Consider the following 15,955-nt stretch of genomic DNA (forward strand, 5'->3'; position numbering starts at 1 on the left):
TGAGAATCTGTGGTCAGTTTGAGCTAGCAGGTGAGTACCAAACAGGTATGGTCTCAGCTTCTTCAGGGATCAAACCACTGCAAGGGCCTCACTCTCAATGGCACTCCACTGCTGCTCCCTAAGGAGTAGCCTTCTGCTTATGAAAGCAACAGGTTGGTCTTGTCCATCATCATTTGTCTGGGATAGGACCGCTCTTTTCCCCAGCTCAGATGCATCGGTCTGCACTATGAACTGCTTGGAGTAATATGGAGCCTTGAGAATAGGCACTGAGCACATCGCCTCTTTTAGGGTGTCCGAAGCCTTTTGGCAGCCAACTGTACAGTTCACTTTCTAGGCCATCTTGTTGGAGGTGAGTCACCATGGACCCATATCCCTTCACAAACCTCCTATAGTACACAGTCCAGCCAAGGAGTGCCCCGACTTGGGTTCAAGTTGTTGCAGCTTCCCAATCCAGAATGGTCTAGATCTTGGGTTGTAGGGGTTGGACTTGGCCTCCACCTACAAAGAGGCCCAGTTAGACAATAGTTCCCTGCCCTATCTGGCACTTGGATGGCATGATAGTTAGGCCTGCAGCTTGCAGGGCCTGTAAACCCTTTCCCAGGTGGACCAGGTGACCCTGCCAGGAAGAGGTAAACACAGCAATATCATCAAGATAAGCTGCACTAAAGTCTTCCAAACCAGCAAAGGCCTGATTCACTAACCTTCAGAAAGTAGCAGGGACATTCTTTAGACCAAAAGGCATTACAGTAAACTGGAAGTGGCCATCAGGTGTGGAGAATGCTGTCTTTTCTTTTGCTCCAGGGACCATACCAATCTGCTAGTACCCTGCAGTTAAGTCAAAGATACTTAGGTATTTGCTATCCCTAACTTGTCTATCAATTCATCAGCCCTGTGGATGGGGTGTGCATCTGTCTTGGTGACAGCATTTTGGCCTCTGTAGTCCACACGAAACCTAATTTCGCTCTTTCCACTCTGTGGATGAGGATTGGGGACTAGGACCACTGGGCAGGCCCGGGGACTCTCAGGAAGGCTCAATGACCCCCAACTCCAGCATCTTGCTGACTTCAACCTTGATGCTTTACTTGACTTGGTCAGTCTGGCGATAGATTATTGTTTTGGCAGGCAAGCTGTCTCCATTGTCCACATCATGGGTACAGCAGGCGGTCTGACTAGGGGTCAAGGAAAAGAGGTGTGCATACTGTTGCAAAACCGGTCTGCAATCAGCTTGCTGTTGGGAAGAGAGAGTGTCTGAGTAGACAACTCCATCACAGACCCATCTTGGGGGCTGTAAGAGAGGAGGTCAGGGAGAGGTTCACCTCTGTCTCCTGATCGTCATCAATAACCAACAGCAGAGTTACATCAGCCCAGTCACAATAGAGTTTGAGGCGTTTCACATGTTTGGGGATCTGCTGGTGCCTAGGTCTACCAAGTAGGTGACCTCACTCTTTTTCTCCAGGATAGGGTAAGGGCCACTCCATTTGTGCTGGAGGGCCCTTGGTGCCACTGGGTCCAGAACCCACACCCATTGTACTGGTTGGAATTTTACTAGTGCACCTTTTTGGTCATACCAGAGCTTCTGGAGCTGCTGGCTGGCCTCAAGATGTTTGGATTGTTTCTGCATGTACTCTGCCATCCTGGAACAAAGGCCTAGTAAATATTCCACCACATCCTGCTTTGGTACATGATGGGGTCTCTCTCATCCTTCCCTCACAAGTGAGAGTGGTCCCCTTACTGGGTGGCCAAACAGAAGATCAAAGGGTGAAAACCCTACGCCCTTCTGAGGAACCTCTCGGCAGACAAAAAGCAGGTAGGACAATACAACATCCCATCTCCTTTTGAGTTTTTCAGGGAGTCCCATTATCATGCCCTTCAAGGTCTTGTTAAATCTTTCAACAAGGCCGTTGGTTTGTGGATGGTAAAGTGTTGCAATATTGTAGTTTACTCCACACTTATTCCACATGTGCTTCATGTATGCAGACATGAAGTTGGTATCTCGATCTGATACTACCTCCTTAGGAAACCCTATCCTGGTGAAGACACCAATGAGGGCCTTGGCTACCAAGGCTTTGGTAGTCTTAAGGGAAATGGCTTCAGGATACCTAGTAGCATGATCCACTACTACTAGTATAAACTTGTTGCCTGATGCTGTGGGAGGTTCAAGTGGACCCACTATATCCACTCCTAACCTCTCAAAAGGTACCCCAACCACTGGTAGTGGAGTTAGGGGGCATTTGGGTGACCTCCTGTCTTGCCACTGGCTTGACGGGTGACAAGAACGCTTACAAACTCCTTCACTTTTTGGGACATCTGGGGAGCTAATAAAAGTGGGTGACCAATATTTCCCAAGTTTTGGTCTGGCCCAGATGCCCAGCTAGGGGGATGTTATGTGCTAAAGTGAGGAAGAACTCCCTATACAGCTGAGGTACTACCACTCTCCTTGTGGCTCCAGGTTTGGGGTCTATGGCTTCAGTATACATGAGTCCCTCTTCCCAATATACTTTGTGGGAGCCACTGACACCTCCCTACTTCAGGTGTGGCTTGGGCAGACCTACTTCCAAAGGCACAGCTGTTCTCTATAGGGTCCCCCTGGCCACTAGAACTTTACCTTGTAAGGTTCAAGCTCCATGTGCTCAGTTCCCTCTGGGGCTGACAAGTCATCTCCTTGAGGAGAGGGGTCCTGATCGTTTTTCTATATGGAATCTGTTTAACCAGTATTCCTACCTTTCCTCTTGGAAAGTTGGGCCATCATTTTTTTTGCTCCAATCCTCCTTGTTCACCCTTTGCTAGGCACTAGACTCTTGTTTTCACACACATTATCTCAGGGATTTGCAGCATGGCTGCATGTGTCTTTCTTTCTACCTCAGCCTATGCCTAGGTCTCTAGATCATTTCCAAGCAGATAGGCAGTTGGGAGCTTTGGAGAGACCACAACCTGTTTAAGGACAGCAACCCCCCCCCCAGTCCAAGATCACCATAGCCATGACATGGTTAGTGGTGACATTGTCAGCATTGGTAACTGGATAGGTTTTTCAGTTAGGTATTGCTCTGGGGGAACCAGTGTATCTCTCACCATAGTGACACTGGCACCTCTATCCCTCAGGGATTCTATCAATCAATAAACTAATTCCATTAACAGACCTTAAAAGTGCAGAATGCATATACATAAACTAATGAGGATTATGTATAAAAATTCATTGAGTTCATTAAAACAATACATTGAATCATGTTCTTGTTTTACAGATAAAATGCGCTAAATAAAATCTATACCGATTAAAATCGGCTAAAAGGAGTGAAGTATTATAACACAGAAAAAACAATGAACCCCAAATCTTCTGGTATCAGGAGACTGTACATTGCCTGCTTTACAAGGGAACTTTAGATTGATATTCACTGGTCAAAGTTAGGGGAATCACATTAGGACAAATAGATGGAATAGCGGATTCAGATTGTACTTTCCTTCGGATTCCCCACATATGGCCCAAGAATTTAACAATTGCACAGGCAAACAGAGGTCTTGTGTCATATCTTAAAATATGTAATGCCACACTGTGATCTCTGGTTATCAGCCATTTGCATATAAGAGTGAGCCATCTGCTTCTAGGGACTGAGTATGCTGGGCAGTCAAAGAAAACGTGGCCTATATTAGTCCCATTCACTGTGGAGTACTGCAGGTATTTCTTTAAATTAGGGGGCCAGACAGCCAAAGTGGCTAACCCTCCCTCCCCTTCAGATACTAAAACAGCCTCAGTGTTAACCCTTATTTGCTCTGGGCATACTATTTGTCTCATCTGGAGACTTGCCATACCAGTAGGTACTGGTGGGGGTCTAGGAGCTGGTTTGTTAGGACAGGCTGCATCTCTAGTTTGGTGACCCTTCTCGTTACAGTGAAAACACCTGGCCTTTGCAGGATCCAAATTTGTCCCTTTGCACCCACTAGTGGGCTGGGAAGAGTTATTGGGCCCACCCCCCTGACCAGGATTTTGAGGGTCTTTAGAAGACTCTTGAATTTTATCTTTGGGTTTCTCATCCTCTTTTCCCTGGGGAAGCTTTGTGACCCCTTTCTTTTGGTCGCCCCCAGTGGTTGTCTTGGTTACCCTTGTCTTGACCCATTGGTCCGCCTTCTTTCCCAATTCTTGGGATGAAATTGGACCTAGGTCTTCCAGATGCTGATGCAACATTTCATTGATAAAATTACTTAAAATGTGTTCTTTCATAAAGAAATTATAAAGACCATCATAATCTTGCACTGTACATCCAGTCAACCGGCCTAGTGTCTTCACTAAGTAGTCTTCAAATTCCACCCAGGACTGACTCTGGGATTTCTGAGCCCCCTGAACTTAATTCTATACTCCTCAGAGGTAAGTTAAAATCCCACAAACAGGGTGCCCTTCATGAGTTCATAGGACTCTGCTTCTGCCTCGCTAAGGGTCAGAAGTCTGTCCCTGCACTTACCAGAGAACAGTTCCCACATAAATGCCCCCCAGTGAGATTTCCTCACTTTTCTGGCTTCCCAAGCCCTCTCAAAGGTTGTGAACCACTTGGTGATGTAATCACCACCCTCAAATTTAGGGACAACCCCTTTGGGGATTTTAGGATCAGTGATCCTTCTTTTTTTTAACTTTTTAAATTGCTGCCACCATTGATGGGTCCTAGGCCCATTTCCGCTCTCTCTTTTTCTAGAGCTAGGAGCCTAGTCTCTAGGTCTAGCCTTTTGATCATCCTTCCTAAAAGGAAATTCTCCTCAGTGAGGTTGTTCTCATGGTATGGAGTTGGCCCAACCTCTGTAGGATCCAGCCCCTGTACCTCTATGGTGTGGAGGGTAGGACACAAAGTTCCTTTCATCCCTAAGTTGTTGAGGTGGTTGGTCTAAGACTTTATCATCCTCACCCCTTCCCCCATTCTCTTGAAGATCTTCACCTTTTTCTGTGGGGTGGTCCCTTGCATGCCCTGCCAGTAACTACCGGAGTTGCCTCCCGGTAGGGTTAGACTTGGTTCTTATCTGTTTAGCCTTACGGAGAAGCATTAACTCCCTAACTTCTAGGTTGGAGTAAGGAGTGAGGGTGAGCTCCTCAGCCAAATTCCCTGGATTGCTCATTTTTTTCTAAATTGGGGTTCTTTTTGGAAGACCTACACTAACAGTTCTAGATACATCCCCTCTAATTTAAGTGACTTTTATTTTTCTAACAAAATGCTACAGGGACTTAAAACAAGGCCCTAACAAGACTTTTAGAGTTTTGGAAAAAATAATCAATTCAAAAAATTATTTGTACTAAAAACAATTTTTGGATTCTTGTCATGTGATCAGAAGTTGACTGAGTTAGTCTAATAAATGCAAGGCTTTACCTCTCACTGCTGTCACCAATGTAGGAAGATGGCTCTGTACATACTATACCAAATTGAGGTATAGTGGGCACAGGGTCTAGTGAGTCTCCAGAGGTATAGCAGAGGCTAAATTAGGTAAGTACTAACAGCTCTCTTTGTGGTAGTGTGGATGAGCTGTTAGGCTTATCCAGAGGCTGTCTTGAGCATTTATTGTATTCACTCAATCAAGGACTGAGACACACACCCAGAGACGAAATCCAGACCAAATAGGTAAGTATGCAAAGGGTATACTTATGTTTTATGTTAGAACCAAGCAGGACACTCTTAAAATGTGCCAAGTATTCAAGGACAATTAACTGTTGAATTCAACACTCAGATGTACACTGTTTTGCACCACACATATTTCATCTTTATTAGTATACTGTTTTAGGAATGTGTATTTGTTGATATTTAAATCTATTATAGATAACATATAAAGTTGATTATAGAGAACATGTTTAGAATTGAACTATAGCTTTAGAATTAGTAATGTTTATTCACTAGCTTTAGTATTATTATAGTTGCATGTGTGAATTACCTACTGGCAGTTGCCAGTAGGTAGTTATAGTTCGGACCAAGTTTCCATAGGAAGAGCATTTTTTGTTATTGCTTATAACTTTGGCGTCGTTTGATGACTGTTCATGACATTTTCCAAACTAATTCTTTGTTCATAGCAGCTCCTATGTTGAAAGTTTGGGGGTGATTCATCAAGGGGGGGGCCGAGAAAAAAGAGGGGTCCCAAAACGTGTTTTCTCCGTGTAATTTCCATAGGAAACTTTAGGCAAGGCTACAGGTCGAACGGGTGAACGGAATTACCCCAAATTTGGCAGGGAGGAGGGTCTTGGTGTAGAAAGCACGCTTTTGTTTATTTGGTGTAAATCCGTTCAGTAGTTTTGGAGAAATATCAAAATTTACAGATATCAATATTTGGGAATTTTGCCATCTGATTGGCTGAGGCGTTACGAGCACGAGCTTGCTGCTTATTGGCTGCGAGCTGTTGCAACTAGGAGGTGTTAGCAGGCATTTTGTGATTCCGCTGAAATGAGTAAGGGGAAAAAAGGGCGAAAAGAGTAGGAAACAGGAGGATAGGAGCACTGTAACCTCTGGGGGGGGGGAGTGCGAAGCGAAGTACTCACTCCTAGCGGTCTGAAAGTGCGGTGTTGCTCAGAGTGCTGAGATGAGATGCTGCTACACTCGGGTATGAAACAGAGAGCCTAAACTGTGAGCTCATTGCTGTAAAGTGATGTTCTCTGGTCTTTGTTGCATACCTGTGCAAGTAGTGTTAGTAGGCATTTATACCATACAGGGAGTGGGAAGCGAACTACTGACCCCTACCGTGCGTTTATACTGAACCAGAAGTGAGAAGCGAAGTACTCACGCCTACCGGTGTGAGGACTCGGGGATCAAACCGAGCTGATTCCTGTAAAGTGATGGGCTCTGGGCGCCATGGCATAATGGCCGCTGTAGTATAACTGTGTAAGTAGTGTTAGTATGCGTTTATACTATACAGGGAGTGGGAAGCGAACTACTCACCCCTACTGGTCTGAAGACTCGGGATTAAACCGTGAGCCTAAACCGTGAGTTCATTGCTGTAAAGTGATGTGCTCTGGGCGCTGTAGCATACCTGTGGAAGTAGTGTTAGTTTGTGTTTATAAAATAGAGGGAGTGGGAAGCGAACTACTCACCCCTACCGGTCTCAAGACTCGTGGATGAAACCATGAGCTCATTGCTGTAAAGTCATGTGCTCTGTGTAGTATTCCAATGTAAGTCATAGTAGAATGTTAGTATGTAATGCTACTAGAATGTAAGTATGTAATGTTAGAATGTAGGGCTGTCATGAGGGGAATCTTGGGGAGTTTGTACACGGTGCTGGAGAAGACAGTTGCCTTGCTGTCTGCTCCTGTTGGTGGCTGTTTAAGCTGTCTTCTTTTCCTGCAATAAATCTACTTATCCGACCCACTGCTGTCTGCCTCTTCACTACATAAATTTGGCGACGAGCGGGAGAAGGTAAAAAGAAGGCAGCACTCACCAATATTTGAGCTTCCTTGCGTTCTGCTAAAGACCCGTTTTCTTCGTGAAGCTGTTTCTACTCATCCCAGGATCGTCGGCTCATCGAACTATATATTTTTTGATTTTGGGCTTCCTCTGCCTCTTCACTGCACTCTGGTCGCTGTACTACACGTGTGCAAGTAGTGTTAGTATGTGTTTATACTAATTCTGTAGATATGCAGTAACCAATGCATCATGGCCCTATGGAGAGCCACCTCCCAGGCGCAGCTCATACAATGTCTTGGGGTGTGCATCAGCGGCACATTTATGTTTGCTATTACAGGGCGGGAGCATGGCTTCCACCCTGTGATAGCAAATCGTTTTTTGCCTCGTTTAAGCGAGAGGAGGAAAACCTCGTATTGCTTCAATAAAGCGGATCCGGATGGTAAAAATGGAGAAAAATAAAATGAAGCGGGGTCCCACCCGTTCATTTAAATGACCCCCCTGGTGGGTAATGTTCCGGGCCAATCCTATTATTATATTGTGGGGTCTCTGCAGCACTGGGGACCTTAATATTACATGTAAATTAGGCGCGGGAGGGCACAGAGACGTTTCGCAGCCTAGGGGATCGCCACCTCCCCGGGTATTGTTTAATAATTGTTCGGGGGGCTTCGAGGCCAACTCATCCGGGGATCGCCACCCTCCGGGGCATTACTTAAATATAAAGGGTGGGCCTCGCCAGTCCCTGAAGCCTCGGTGGCCCTAGGCAGTGCCATATTGGTTCTGTAATCACACGGGCAGTACTCATCTTGTTATAAAGTGATACACTCATAGAACCCTTGCAGTTGTAGAATTACCCAGGCTTCATTATGTAATAGTCTGTTGGTTTATATTTGGTAGGTGCACCGCAAAATTACAAATGTTTTGCCTCATAACCTCCCATCAACCGCCGATTTTCGCAATAAACTACAGATAAGTGTTGGCAGAAAAAGAAGAACCATACACTCACTTATTTATTGGTAAAAAAAATAAGCTTTATTAAAACAACACAAATAAATGGAAACACAACTTTATTAGAAGAAACAACAGTATAACATGAAATAAGTGGGTGGGACTCCTCCGGAAGCAGCGTACAAAACCTGCAAGACAAAAAATAAACATAAATATGTGTGCCATGTCCAAGAGAAAAAGAAAGGTAGTCAGAATGAAAGGATGAAAGTGAGAATGGGACAGAGAGCGAGTGGGTGGAAGGGAGAAAGGGAGGGAGAGTCAAAAGAACAGAGGGAGGAGGAGACATAGAGTCGGCCTACTGCACCCAGCCCTCACTGTTCACCTCCCGTCACCCGAGTGCGGTCCAGGAAGTCCTTAAAATGAAACAGAGATATGAATGAGGCCAGAGATTACATTATTATCTACGGCAACATTGCTTGCCTGCACCTGTGTACCCAGACTGCTGCACCCCAGCCCCTTCCCCAGCACTGTGCTCAATTGCAGCTCCTGCGCACCGAGGCTTCACTGCTCACCTGCCACCACCGGTGTGTCCAACGACGTGCCGGTGCTAGCTCCGACTTCGGGGTGCCTCTGTCAGGGTGACACAGCAGGTCTCCGGTCGGGGATGGTGTTTTGATACCACGATGGAAGACGTCAGAATGCCCAGGGCATCATCGCGGGCTGAGTACCTGCTCCGCCGATTTTGGTGCAACTAACTCAGTGTCTGAAAAGAGAGAAATAATATAATGCTGGACACATCTTGAGGTAAATGAAGGTTCATTTCAAGCTTAATAGAGAACACCAGTTGAGTGCATCCTTCCTTCTTGAAGTACGATCTACCAACTGTTAGTGGTAGTCGTGGTTCAAAGAGGAGTTGGAGTTTACGAGAATATACAAGGTTAAATTATAATATGTTATGCCAACGTTCACATACAAAGAAACAGAGCGCATGCTAGAAGCATAATTTGCGCGTGTAATGCAGTAGTGCACGCCTGTGTGCATGTACACTTAGTAATCAGCTCACTACAGTGCCCCAAAAGCCAATGCCACGTTTCTGTAGGGCAGCGTTGCCTGCTGGCTCAGGCCTACAGTACGCTCCAGCAGGTCCTTAAAATGAGACAGAGATGTGACTGAATTAGGTCAGAGATCACATCATTACCCACGGCAACATCGCTTGTTTGCACCTGCACACTCAGGATGATGCACACCACCCCTCCCGCAGCACCGCGCTCAATTGTAGCCCCTGTGCACCTAGGCCCCACTGCTCACCTGCTGTCATTGTTGTATGTCCAAACACGACGGCCAGCAGGGTTCACAAATCAGATAGAGTTTTGATTGCGAGGATGGTGTACACCTCATTGATCCCTTTTTTTTATTGCGCATTGTGATATGCGACGTGGATGCGGCCATATCACCTGAGGCAGTGTGGAAGAACTGGGACATGTGGCGGCGTCGTTATCCTATTTATACGTACGCAAAGTGGGCTGGGCTTGCGTACGCCAGGCCAGTGTAGGGGTGTGAATAATTATTCCGGGGACCTGGGCGTTGTTCAGTTCCTGCCTGGCCAGGAAGTGTACTTATGTGTGTGTGCCTGTTGCAGTTTTGACATTGCACAATCCGCAATTTACATTAATGTAGCATGTACCGGGAGGGCGGCAACTATCGCTAATGAGATGCTGTCCGAAAACATTGAATGGCAAACATCACATGTCGTTGTCAAGCTTGTGGATATGCGCAGACACGCATGTCAATGGTGTGCGGTATTATTGAAAGTGTTGCTAACGCGAAGCGCACATATGTGAATGTGCTCGGATGGAGGGAGGATCAGCAGTGAGGCTACGTCATACACAGTGATAACGCTCATTACAGTTAAGCAATGCATGTCAAACGTGAATCTGAAAGTCTCACATATGACACACTACTATACTGGTAAAGCCTGGCAACAGAGCATACTGCAACTCAAATCTACACATTACTCTTTACTGTTTGTCACATGTGATCTAGGATGTGCACTCTGCCCATGGCTGATGATACCCCTTCGAGCCACCAATACCCAGGCCGAAAGGCAGCACAATAATGCGCACACACACACCAGGGGCATCGTGTAACACACATTTGTTTTTTGATGTAACGTTTCAGATGCATGGCCATCACACGTGGAAGGCTACTGTATAGACCACGAATATTGATCAAGATGATCGTTGCATGTTGTGTGTAGTATAAGATGAGTACACAGCAAAAAACTTTTCAAAAAAGCTGTCTAAGCAGAAGAGGTGTCTCTCATCAAACGCTGTAGAGAGAATGACTAAAATTGGTGGGGTTACAATGGGAAATGTTATGAACCAATCAAATGCTTTTTTTTAAGGTCACAAGGCAATCGCACACCGATCGCGCAAGGAGGCTGCACCCGACATGATTTTGAGAAAATATATTTACCATAATATAAGTTTATTACAGTTAGAAATATATGAATGTTTAAAATATTTTAGATTATAGCTTGCTCTCATATACACTTTAAACTTAATTAGATATAGTTTTCAGACAATGGCGTACCCGGCGTGACACCATACGTCTATGATGTAACACAGGGCCTGGCAGCGTGCACTCATCGTATACGCAACGCGCAGCGGGCGCCACCCCATACCTACATGACGTAACGCGCTTCTTGGTACTGCGTGCCAGTCGCATACCAAAGTAGCAGCTGGTGTGACCTCATACGTATATGATGCTTCGCGGGACACGGTGCCACGAACCCATCAGATACGAAATGCTTATCATTTACGAGTTTAGCAATATGGCGGATAGGACTCGCGTGCTGATGGAGCTTGGTACACTACCGGGACAAGACTCCAGTTTTCTAAAAAAAAAAAAAGATATAAAACATTACATAATTTTAAAGTAAAAAAAAAAAGGATAATAAAGTTCCAAAATATTACAAAAAAAATTGGAAAAATATAGGTTTTATAAATATTAAAATATGAAATTAGCATTTAAAAAACCTTCGAAATTCACTGAAAAAAACCATAGGTTTTACAGACGTTATAGTTAGGAATTAGCATTTAAAAAACCATAGGTTTCAGGGACGTTATAGTTAGTTGGACATTTGACTCATATAAAACCATAGAAATTCCCCCGTTATCGCGCGCCCGCAATGCACTGCTGATGACATCACATATTACATCACTCATGACATGGTCAGTGAAATCACTGATGACATCACTGAGGACATCTCAAATGACATCACTGATGACATCATCCAGTGAATGTGTGTTTCTGTAAAGTTTAAATAGTTTTCATATATATCTATGCCAATGTGTATTGAAGAATGAGTGGATTTACAAGTGCCTGAAGGGATTATTTAGTAGGTGCGTGACTGACTGTATAAATGAGTGATTGAACGTGTGTTACTGACTACACTGTGTGAAAGTCTGTATTAGTCTCTCAGTTGGTGTGTAAGCAACTGCATGGGTTGGTGAGTAGCTACATGAGTGTCGATAGGGGTTAATGATTTGTTGTCTGAGTATCTGTATGGGTGCCTGAGTGTCTGTGTGCATGGGTGGGGGTGTGTGTGACTCTGTGCATAGATGTCTGAGTGGGTGATTCACTGGTTTCATGGATTCAAAAGTGCATCTGGGAAGGGCTGTATGGGTGGGTTAATGTGTGTATGGGTGTGTTGGTGAGTGAATTAATGTCTCAGTGGTATATGTGTGACTAACTACATATGTATTAAGGCAGTATATGTGAGTGTTGGAGTATATAAATGACTATACATGAGAGTGAGTTATTTGAAGAGTGGGTGTATAAATGAGGGTCTGCTTGTATCAGTGATTGCATAAGACAGTAAGTATGTGTTAGTATCTGCATAAATAAGTGATGTGATGTGTGTATAAATAAGGGAGTTGGTGTGTATAACTGTATACATGAGTAAATGGGTATGTGATTGATTCTTTGCATGACTCACTAGGTGTGTGAGTAACTCTATGGATGAGTGGCAGAGTGTGACTGTATGTATAGGTGTATGAGTACATATTATAGTACTGTATTGATGAGTAACTGCATGTATACGTGACTGGATGTGTGTGCAGACCTAGGAAATAGTCAGTGGTATGTAGTATCTGGCATTGTTGTGTGTATGGTTTCAAAAATAGTAGTCTGTATTTTAGAGTGGGTGTATCAAAGTTTATATTAGGGCATAAGTATGTGCATCAGATTATCACATGGATGATGTCATCAGTGATGTCATCAGTGATGTCATTTGAGATGACATCAGTGATGTCATCAGTGATGTCACTGGCCATGTCATGAGTGATGTAATATGTGACGTCATCAGCAGTGCATTGCGGGCGCGCGAGTTATAGTTAGCTCAACTAACTATAACAGGGGAATTTCTATAGTTTTATATGACTCAAATGTCCAACTAACTATAACGTCCCTGAAACCTATGGTTTTTTAGTGAATTTCAAAGGTTTTTTAAATGCTGATTCCTAACTATAACGTCTGTAAAACATATGGTTTTTTCAGTGAATTTAGATATACATGTGTACATCATGGTAATTTATATATGTTTGAATTCAGGATAGATTTCAAGTAATTGCTTACACACAATCCGTACATATCACATATTGATAGTTAATGCCCTGCTAATCATACCTTACATTTCGCAGGACAGTTCGTAGACAATTTATATTGGTAGAGTAGTACTGGAAGGTGTGCTATCTCTAACCTATACGTGATTCCTGTTCCTGTGAGGATAGTTTTAAGTGTAGCTGTACTCCGGAACAAATCTTGTATTGTTGAAAGCAGTACCGATTTGACGCCGATGGGCAGCAATAATAATGAATGAGCCACCATGTGGTGTTACAATAGCCAAGTACTTGGTCATCTAATTAGTGATCTGCATTAATGGATGAACTAGATTCCCACTGTCCCTACCTACTATATAGCGAAATCACTGCCAAGGGAACGGGCTTGGCAGAATCAGTGGGGAAAGAAGTTCCAGTTGAGCTTGACTCTAGTCTAGCACTATGAAGAGACATGATAGAATGTAGGATAAGTGGGAGACCCTCCAGCCGCTGGTGAAATGCCAGTGCTATTATCATTTTTTCACATACCCGGTGAAGTGGGGGGGTGAGCCCGTGGGGCTCTCCCTTCTGGCTCTAGGCGCCCACTGGATACGACCCGCTCCGGGGACAGTGACAGGTGGGGAGGTTGACTGGGGCGATACACATGTCAAACAATAGCACAGGTGTCCTAAGGCAAGCTCAGGGAGCACAAGTCACCAGGAGGCAAGCAGCCCCAGAAAGGAGACTCCCGAGCACCAGCCTCAGAGTGCATGTTGTCGTGAACTGCCGTGTGACTGGGTCCTGGGTCCGGTCATCCCAGGCCATCTGGTCACTGGATCATCCTGAGACATCTGGTCGCCAGGCTGTGCGACCAGATGGTCCGGTGGGCTGAGCGACCAGATTTCTGGCCAGCCTGCCGGGCTAACTCCAACTTTTGTCCCCCCCCCAGGGTTATGTAAGCCCCCACTTTGTGGGGGCTTTATAGTCGAGGTAAATGAGCTTCCAAAACAGGCCCATAAGAAGAGGGTGTGGCCTGGGCTTAAACCTCCTAGAATCCCCGAGCTCCAGGAAGGTAGAAGGCACCCACCCAAGGTAGCAACCTCAGCGCACGGTATGGTGGTGAGGGTTGCTACACAGGACAGAGTGGCTGCAGGTCGGGGTGAAGAGAGGAAACCATCCCTGCATGAATGCCCAGCCCCCGTGGCGTCGAACTGGAACACTAGCCCAGGAGAGCCCCAAGAAGCCCTCAGCAGATGCCTGGGCCTGGTCTCAAATGGCAGCTACTGTAGATGTCCTATGCTACCCATGAGGTGCCGTCGGCAGGCCCAGTGCAAGGCTTACCATTCTCCTAAGAATGAGCGGGGCTTGGCAAAGGGGAAGCGGCAGGCCCGGGAAGCCCTCTCCCCTTTCTCTGGCAGGAAGGGAGACCACAATCGTGCTCTCGGTCAGAGCTCTGATGGGACCTGGGCTCATCTACTTGGCGGTCTATCCACTGTATCGAGATGTTGGCGGGTCTATGGACGAAAGACAGTCCGAATCCCGCTGACTTCGCCAATACGCGGGCGGGACTCTGTAAGCTCCACAGAGTACTTTAAAACCGCCGCCACAGCAGGAATCCCGCCATGGTTGAATTCAGGCCCTTAGTTTAATTATCATATCCTCAGACAATTCACTATCATTTTTGAGTATTCAGTGAGCGAAGGGTACTTTGGCAAGAATCTCTTGCCATCAATCATTGAATTTAGTGGGACCCATGAAATCTTCCCCAAAACAAACACAAGAAAGTCTGTCTCATGACACCTTACGGCCATTATCAAGCTCTTAACCTGTTTGTGGATGAGCTCATCCTATGCAGACAAAGAGAGTACTGGGCATAAGAAGACTGTGCAGAATGAGGAAATACACAGGTACAAGCAAGGCAGAAACTTATCAGGAAATTAGTACATACAATTGTCAAATCAGTTATGAATAGTCAAAAGACTTTTTGCAAACTTCGGGGCATATTTAGTGGAAAATGTCAAAGCGCAGAGCTGCCCCAAATGTGGCTGTGCGGCAACATTTTCAAAACACGGGGACGTGCGGTATTTACTACAATATGGCGAACCCCTATGTTTTCCCTAGCGCGGGTGCTAAAATTAGCTGCCTGGCGCCAAAGAAGGCACCCTAGCACCATAGTGCAAGTGTGCCTGCATTGTAGGGAATGATTGTTTATGTGCAGGAAGGTGTCCCTTCCGGTACATAAACAATCCATAATGGCTATTTATTACTTCTATATGTGCTGCATTCTTCTAAACACGTAGAAGTATCAAATTGTTATCATTTAATGATTGTTAATATGCAGGAAGGGACTCCTTCCTGCACATAAACAATCATTAATGGCTTTTTGTCTTTCTGTGTGTGCTGCAGAATGCAGCACACATAAAAAAGCAAAACAAGGAACTATATAAACATTTCTCCTCGTGCTCTATTCTCACGCCTGCTCTTGCATGGCATTCGTTTTTGGTGCTGCCTCAGATTTACACCTCCTTGTAAATCTTAGGCAGCGTCAAAAAGCAATGGGTGTTGCGGTGAAATGCCCACAGCAAAATTCAATGCACGCCCCTTTCACGCAGATACCTGCATTAAGCATACAAACAGTGGCTTAACGCCACTTTATAAATATGGTGCAGGGCATACAACAACTCGAACATCAAAACAAATGATGGTTTGGTGGCGCTAGGGACTTGTACATATGCCCTTTTGTGTCTTATAGTTTAGCAGGCCTCCATGATATATTCTGTGAGAACATGTACTAATAGCATGGAACATTTATATTATAGGCATGAGCCAGATGTGATTCGTATTGGCAGAATGAATTACCAGAATACATCAAATTGGTTATGTGGCTCCATGAATCAATGGGAAATAATAAAAAGAGAGGGTACCCATACTTTCAGAATATAGTCATATCACCCACCAAGTACAGAAACGAGGGAAACAGAATGAAACTCATGAAAAACACTGACCCCCAAGATAGCAACTCACTGCCTTCTAGCAGCAAAGTTGTATTCTCAG

Source organism: Triturus cristatus, chromosome 3_2 (assembly GCF_964204655.1).
Source record: "Triturus cristatus chromosome 3_2, aTriCri1.1, whole genome shotgun sequence".
Lineage (NCBI taxonomy): Eukaryota > Metazoa > Chordata > Amphibia > Caudata > Salamandridae > Triturus > Triturus cristatus.